We start from the raw sequence: 8,184 nt of genomic DNA on the forward strand, positions 1-8,184 counted from the left end.
ATTCTTCTAAGTGACCATAAGAGTTATCACACTGAAGTATTAAAAATTTCTCAATTACCCCCCAAATGTCATTTTTGTTTATTTTTTTTCCAATCCACAGTCCAATCAAGAGTCACACATTGCATTTGATTGTCATGTGCCTTTAAGCTCTGATTTAGTACCACCCCTTGCTTTTGTTTTCCATGACAGTGACATTTTTTTAAAGTCCCATTTATTTGCTCCAGGTTAAGGGACAGGATGAGTTGAGCTTTTGGGGCTTGCGGCTATGAGGTCATTGTTTTCCAGCAAGAGGGAAGAGACTGAGGAACAGATGGGCTTGGGTGGGGGAAACAGGGGCATCTTTAGAAACCCTGTATTCCCCAAATATTTTTGGTTGGAGACACGCCTGTGGTCAACCCCATCTCACCCATCCACTACCACGGCAATCCTGAGACCCACTGCTATTCATTCCAGGAGCAGTTATGGAGGCTCTCCCAACTGCCTGGTTCTGGGTTGAGGGTTTGGGGGTACCTGGGAATATAGAATTAGAGAAGCCTTATTTCTACCGTGAAGTATCTTGAGGTCTCATCAGGGAGATGAGGTGTATGTGGTCCAAGGTGGTAGACCGTGACGACTAAGTCCAGAACAGTGATTGGTGTCACCTATACACACAGCAGGAATTCAGAGGACGGGAAGTCGCCATGGGCTGGAGAAGTCCAAGAACGCTTCTTGGAAGATTTGAGCTGGCCCGTGAAAGATGGTAAGGATGTTAATAGGGAAGGGAAGGACACACATACGCATACCACCCATCCCTCCACCGTCCGATCTCCGCGCCATGGTTCCTCCCACCGTCCACACGGGGAGGGCACAAGGGAAACCCAGATGCCCTATCCTGCCCTGGATATCATCATAAGCTGCCCAAGTGCTCTAGACGGTCAGGCATGAGATGGAGACTTTCTTGGAGACCTTGGAGCCATGAAGTTTTCCCACCTAGGGTAGCTCCTGGGCTCTTCTACCTTGAACCAGCCCCAGCAGAGCCACCAGAGAGCGGCTCCATTCATTTGCAATCCTCCACCATTCTAGAGAACTTCTCTGTGCCAGCTGTGGGCTGTGAAGGATCCAGAGAAATCAAAGACATGGCATCAACTTTCTAGTTGCTGTAGTCTATTGGGGAGACGAGAGAGAGACACGTGGAGAAATGAAGAGGGAAAGTAAATGAGAAGGAGGAGACTGGGGGGGACAGAGATCAGAGCAGCAGCAGTCAGGGTGGGCTGGAGCATTGGGCGAGGGCGTGCAGGAGGCGTGAAGGACATTGCAGGAGCTCAGTGTGGCGGAAGCTGGGAACTGGGGGGTGAGAGGGAGGTCACGGCAAGGTTGGCCAGGGTATCATGGACTGAAAAAGACCAGTTGGTAAGATTGGAAATAACCTAGATTGTCCATCTGGAGATGACTGGTTAAGGAAATTATGGCACGTCCACACAATGGAATAATAATGCCACTCTGAAGAAGAATGAGTCAGCCGACTGCGTCCAGTTATCTCTGAGATACACTGATACACTGCTGACAAAACAGTGTGTGTAGTTTGCTACTCTTTGGGGCAAGAGAAGTATGATCTTATTTGCGTGTACTGGCACAGGAAAACTCTGGAGAGATACATAAGAAACCACTAGAAGTGGTTACTGGGGGTGGATATGGGGGGAACTGGGCAGATGGGGGGTAGACGTGGGAGGGAGAATTTTGACCGAGTGCCTTTTTATACTTTTTCATTTTCCAGCCATGTAAATGTATTTGCTATTCAAAACTAAAGGGAAAAGTGTGTCAACTACACTTCAATTAAAAATAAAGAAGATGGGGCACCTGGGTGGCTCAGTCGGTTAAGCATCTGCCTTCAGCTTAGGTCATGATCCCGGGTCCTGGATCGAGCCCCTCATCAGGCTCCCCACTCAAAGTCTGCTTCTCGCTTCCCTCTGCCCCTTCCTGCTGCCCCTCCTCTGGCTTGTGCTCTCGATCGCTCACTCTCTGTCTCAAATAAATAAATAAAATCTTTAAAAAAATAAAAATAAAGAATTTAAAAATTAAAGAAAAATAAGTAGGCAGGAGAGCCTACAAGTATGGCCCATGAATCAGCAGCCTCTGTATCCTGGGATCTTACTACGAATCTAGAATCTACTAGAACTGTAGAAACCCCACCCAGGACACAGGGCAACCTCTCTGGGCCTCCGTCTGTCTGTCAAACAGGTTATTAGTTTAAGCTTGTTATGCGATGCAGTGAGCTGATGGACCAAGGCGCCCAGCAGAGGGTCTGTGTTCGAACAAGGTCCGCAGGTGACTCAGGAGCTCGTTAAGGTTTGAGCAGCTCTGGTCTAGAAGCAGTGCTTACCCGGAGCAGGCGCTGGTGACCGGTGACCGGTAACAACTGTAGGGTTTTGTCTGTTTGTTTTTTCAGTAATCTCTACACCCCACATGGGGCGGACTCATGACCCCGAGATCAAGAGTCACATACTCCACTGACTGAGCCAGCCCGGCGCCCCGACGTTTGTGCTTTGAGGACACTCATCTGGCACAGGGTGAAGGACGGCGGGAAGAGGAGAGTGCGGGCTGAGGGGCTACGGGAGGCTGCTCGGCTGGTCCTGGTCCGTGATCGGCTAATTAGTTCGTTACTACAAGTAGGAGAAGAGTGGGGGCAGGACTCGTGTCCCGGTGGTAGAAACAGAGCAAAGTTTTCAGTCTGTGGGACGTTTCTCCGGAAGAAAGGGAGGTCTTGATGGACACTTTGCATATAGGAAAGTAAAAAATGCTCTAGCCGGTTTCCTCATCTTTTTAAAAAAGATTTTGAGATGGAGAGAGAGCGTGCGTGAGCACGAGCAGGGGGAAGGGCAGAAGGAGAGGGAGAAGCAGGTCTGTAGGGAGCCCAGTGCAGGGCTCCATCCAGGACCCCAGGATCGTGATCTGAGCCGAAGGCAGACGCTTCACCAACTGAGCCCCCAGGCGCCCCTGGTGTCCTCATCTGCAGCATGGGAGGCCTAGTGCCCCTCAGAGGGTTGTCAGGAAGATTCGATAAGGTCGTGGGTGTGACATGCCAGCGCAGGGCCTGGTGCCCACGTTTTTTTGTTCATTTCTTCGCCCTGCTGCCCCCCACCCCCACCCCCCCGCTTTCTGGGTGCCTTTCGGCTGAGAATGGAGGAAGAGGGGAAGTCCGTGTGATCGTGAACACCCGAAGGCCGGCAGGCTGCAGAGTCTGATTGTCAGGGTTCTTTTTGCCCTTTCCCCATTGCACCCGGATTTCAGTCCCCGTTGGTGGGGGCTGGTGGGGGGCAGTCTGTGGAAGGCTTGGGTTCAACAATGGGCACTCCCTCTCCGCCAGTTCTGCCCTGGCGGCCCGGGGCAGCTTTGGAGGCCGAGTCCCCTGGGGTAGGGTCAAGCCCTGTGCCCTGTGCTGCTGCGGTGGCGGGGCCCCTCCTCCAGCTCATAACAACATCTCAACCTGCTCCCCCAGTAAAAGAAATAGCCACATAACACGCTCCCCTCGAAACAGCCAAAACCCAGTCCTGTCGTTAACTCTTGGCTCCTCAGTGACTTAGGAACCTCCAAGAGCCGACTTTCCTGGCCACTTCTGGACTGTGGGGTGAGGGGCCCAGAAGCCGTGGTCTTCCCGAGACCCAGCCAGAGCTCTGTCCATTTTGTGACTTTCCCTACATCCAACAAAGCCAAGCACTCTTGGCTGGGAGAATGCACTCTGTGCGGGGGAGGTGCTGAGGTCCCCTGCACCCCTAGCCAGGCGTCTGCGGGGGCGAAGGTCAGCGCTCCCAACTCCCACATGCTCCTGAGTTACAGATCCTCCGGTCCAGCCTCTTGTTCCAGGCTGGAGACACCTTATGCCCGACCAGCTCCTGAAACTGTTTCCTTCCACCTGCAGGGGAGGGTGGGCTCCAATCCCCTGACCTTGGCATTCCTCTGGGCTGGGCAGGTGCCAGGAGATGAGGTCAGTCTCAGATGAAGTCCAGTGGGGGCGGACTCCCACATCTTGAGAGGGGGGCTCAGAGAAAGTCATTACCCGGTTCCCCGAGAGTATGGAGATCCAAGTCCAGCCCTGGGTGAGGGGTGGTATGTTGTGGGGTGCTGGGAAGAGACTCATTTCCCTTGGTAACCGTGGGCTCTGCCGAGAGAGGACCGTGTCATAGTGGGAAGGATCCTGGCTGGGGAATAGGTTTGAATCCTGACTCTGCTGTTTAGCCAGGGTGTGGCCACGACTGAGCTCCCATCTCTGAGATGAACAGGGGCTGTGAATGTCAGGTTATTACGAGATTCAACAAGATAGTGTGTTCAGGCAGCACACGCTCCCGCCCCCGTCCCTACCCTGACTCTGAGCAGAGGGTCTAAGCAGAGAACAGCAAAGACAGAACAGAGGACCTGCCAGGCTGCAAGAGGGCAATGACAATTCAACAAAAGAACCTCAAGAAGGAAAATTCCACTGGGGCCCGGGAGACAGGGTGGGGCAGGTGTCTGCAAGATCACCTTGAGAGCCCGGCAGAAACATCCCATTGTAACACACACCCCACCATCTGAAATAACGTGTGTGTGTGTGTGTGTGTGTGCACGTGTTTAAAAAAAAGAAAAGGTTGCTGAGGACAAAAAGCAAAAAACAAAAATTCCATGTAGATTGCGACTATACATGTAGAAAGTGAATTTGTAAATGGCCAGGGACTGGAAGGGAGCAGAACCATGGAGAAGATTCAGCTGGAATGCCAGGACTACATATGAGTTTTTCTGTTTTTATGTTTTTTCACTTTTTAGTAATGTGCTCTGCTGGTAGGTCATTTGTTTTAACTGAAAAGTCCATAGATAATAACATAAGTTAATATGCATTTTCTTTTGAAGAGTCCAAGAGGGGAGAGCCTGGGGATGCCTAGTCTAGAGCCACTTTCTCCCCAGCCTCCTGTGAGACCATGGAGCTATCCTGAGCCTCAGTCTCTCTGTGGCCAGTACTCGGGTGTGGTTTCACATCCGGTGAAAATGCTCGTTGGCTGGCAGAGTGGGGGCAGAACAAATAAGGCTGTCTGGCATCTCCCGTGTGAGGAGCTTACTCTGGCCCCCAGGAGAGAGTGAGAAATGGGATTTAGTAAGCCCTTCCCCGGGCACACCAGACCTGCACCCAGGCCATGGAGCTTCAGATATTCCAAATGAGTCCATATGTCCAGCAATCAGCACAGCCGCATACACTTCTCATGGGCTCTGCAGGCCAACCTTTGAGCTGGGACTTTGAGCTCTGGTTGCATTTCTCAGGGAGCCCACCCAGGGCTGGCCTACCTCCAGCTCTGCCTAAGGTCTGGAGGGAACAGCCACTGAGCATCTCTCCTGTGTCAGTCATGGGGCCGGGGGGACTGCATGTGTTAACCCACTACCGTCATCAGCGCCACAGGGACGGGAGGATACACTCACGGATGAAGAAAAGAAGACTTGAAGTGATGTTTACTCCTAATCTATGACCAATCAATTCTGTTCTTAGGAATATGCCCCAAAGAAACCACCCCAAAGAGGGCCAAGGGTGTGATATCATTGCGGTGTTGTCTGTGGGGATGGGGAGTGGGAGGCCCCGGGAGTCCTGGCGGGGGCGCAGAGACGTAAAACACGCTAGATGCACTGTGTGGGCCACATGGCGATGGGAAGCGAGGAGCCAGGTGCTGGATCTTAAAAACAGTAGGGAGCCATCAAAGTAAACAGAATGAGATCTATGACAGAGAAGTCAGAGAAACGTGGTCTTCCAGGAGGCAGGACTGAATCAGTGTGGTCTGGAGTTTAGAAATAATAACAAGATAACTGCCCACAACTACCTTGAAGCAGGCACTGCTCAAAGCTCACGGCGGGGAGGCGGGGCCCTTCCAGGTGGGTTCTATTAACAGCCTCGCTTTGCAGATTAGGGATTGAGGCAGAGACAGGTGAGGGGATTGAGGCAAGTCACATAGCCGAGAAGTAGCAGGGCTGGGATTTGAACCCAGGCACAGTGGGTCCAGAGGCCGTGATCATCATCATCTTCTTCTTCTCCTTCTTTTTTTTTAAGATTTATTTGTTTATTTGAGAGGCAGCGGGAGAGAAGCACACTCCCCACTGAGCACGGATCCCAACATGGGGCTTGATCTCACCACTCTGAGATCATGACCTGAGCAGAAACCAGGAATCGGATGCGTAACCGACCACGCCACCCGGGCTCTCCGTGATCTTAACCATTCTGTGATTGACAAATGAAATAAGACAGCTATGGCTTGACTGGCCTCCCTTCCTAAAGGAGGTCTCCCCCACCATGCCCCGTCTTGAGGTTCCCACCAAGAGGGTGGCACAGCCCGGGCTGGGGACACTCCTGGCAGGGTCCAGGCCTATGGTCAGTCCTGGGGGAGGGGTCTGTATCGGAAGTCCTCAGGATGAGATTCGATTCCCCTTCCTTCAAATGTCCAAGATGGAGAGACCGGACGTCCTCATTGTGCACATATAGAAACTGAGGCCCAGAGAGCCCATGGGATTAGTTTCAGGTCACCTGGCACCTAGCCCAGCACCTCCCCCTTGGGCTGAGACAAGGTGTAGAGTGGGCTACGTTGTGGTGCCCTGCTCCCCTGAACCCCTGCCTGCCTCCTGGGCTCCTTCCTGACAGGTCTCTCAGGCCCTGGGCCTAGAGGCAGGCTGCTTTCCCCAGAGCCAGTGATGCCGGCCACACCATCCAGAATGTCCTGTTTCCACCTTCCTTCCCTCTTTCAAGCAAGCCGTCATCGCCCCAGAGCCATGGAAATCCCTGTCAGGGTTTCCGAGAGGGTAAGCCCCGATTACCACTCTTCCCCCTCCCTCTTCTCCTCCAGCCTCCCCTCCTGGGCCCTCCCACCCTCTCAGAAATTAAGGGTCATTACCATCAGGGTGTGAGATCTGAGCAGTGCACATGTCGTCAACACCCAGCTCCCCATCTGCCATAGGGCCCCAAAGTCCACCCCGTAACCAACAGTCAGTGCTGACGCAGTACCAGGAAGGAAACCAGTCCCGGGCCCAGCCCAAGCCAGTGTGGCAGGAGGCAGGAAGTCACTGGCTTGTTCTTCCTCCATCCCCTCTGGCCCCAGGGAGAAGCCAGGTCCCTTGCTACCTGTGGGATTTCTGACACGTTCCTGGAAGGTGCCCACCGAGTCTGGTGTTGGGAGGGTCTGGTTTTCGAAGACAGGGACAGGATGGCCCATTCAGCCACCTACCCATCAATCCAGTTACCTGCCCACACATAATAATAGCTCATAGTTCCTGAGTGCTTACTCTGCCAGGCACCGTCCTGAGATCTCTGCCCATCCCTAGGTAGACACCTGTAGTCTGCCCATTTTCCAGATGAACGAACGGAACTACAGAGAAGTCACCTACTTGCCCAAGGTCACACAACTAGTAAAATGGTCGAGCCAGATTCGAGCTCAAGGAGTCCGACTCTTGGGCCTGCTACCCCATCTTCTGCAGCACAACTATCCACCCATCTAGCCATTTACTGACCACCTGTCTATCCTTCACCCACGGCCACACCACCCAGCCACCCATCTGTGGAATGGCATATGCAAAGGCTTGGAGTGGGGAGAGCGGGGCATGTTTAGGAAATTAGCTACTGCATGGAGCGAGGGGGACCTAGCAAGAGATGAGGCTCAAAAGATGAGCAGGGCTCAAATCGGGGGCATCTGCCTGTCCCCCGTCTAGCTACCTCCCAACACTTACCCTGCCCATACACTCTCCCACTCCTTTGTCTGTCCATGCATCCATCCACCCCTTCCTCCCTCCCTGCAGCCATCATCTCTGTAACTTGGAAGGCAGAGAGAGGGAGAGACAGAAAGAGAAGGGAGAGTTTGTTGGGTACATTTCCTCCCTGCCAGTAATTTCTGATGACTCAATGGGGGGTCTGGGGGGGGACATTAAGATTTCTGGAGGTACCTGAATAACCAGGATAATTTCCTCCTCTCTCTACTCACCCCACTACCTACAGGTCACAGGTCCTGAGAGATTGTGGGAACAGGGCACTGCAGAGTGGATCAGTGTCAAGGTGAAAAGACCCTTCCAGGCCTTGACACATCAGCCCCCAGCCCTGCCCCTGTGTCTCCTTAGGGAGACAGAAGGAATTGTGCTGTCAAAGAGGCGTCACAATGCCCCTGCCTACGCAAATTCCCCCCCAACCCCCAGGCACTCCCAGTATTTCCCAAGAGA

Source organism: Ailuropoda melanoleuca, chromosome 19, assembly GCF_002007445.2.
Source record: "Ailuropoda melanoleuca isolate Jingjing chromosome 19, ASM200744v2, whole genome shotgun sequence".
Lineage (NCBI taxonomy): Eukaryota > Metazoa > Chordata > Mammalia > Carnivora > Ursidae > Ailuropoda > Ailuropoda melanoleuca.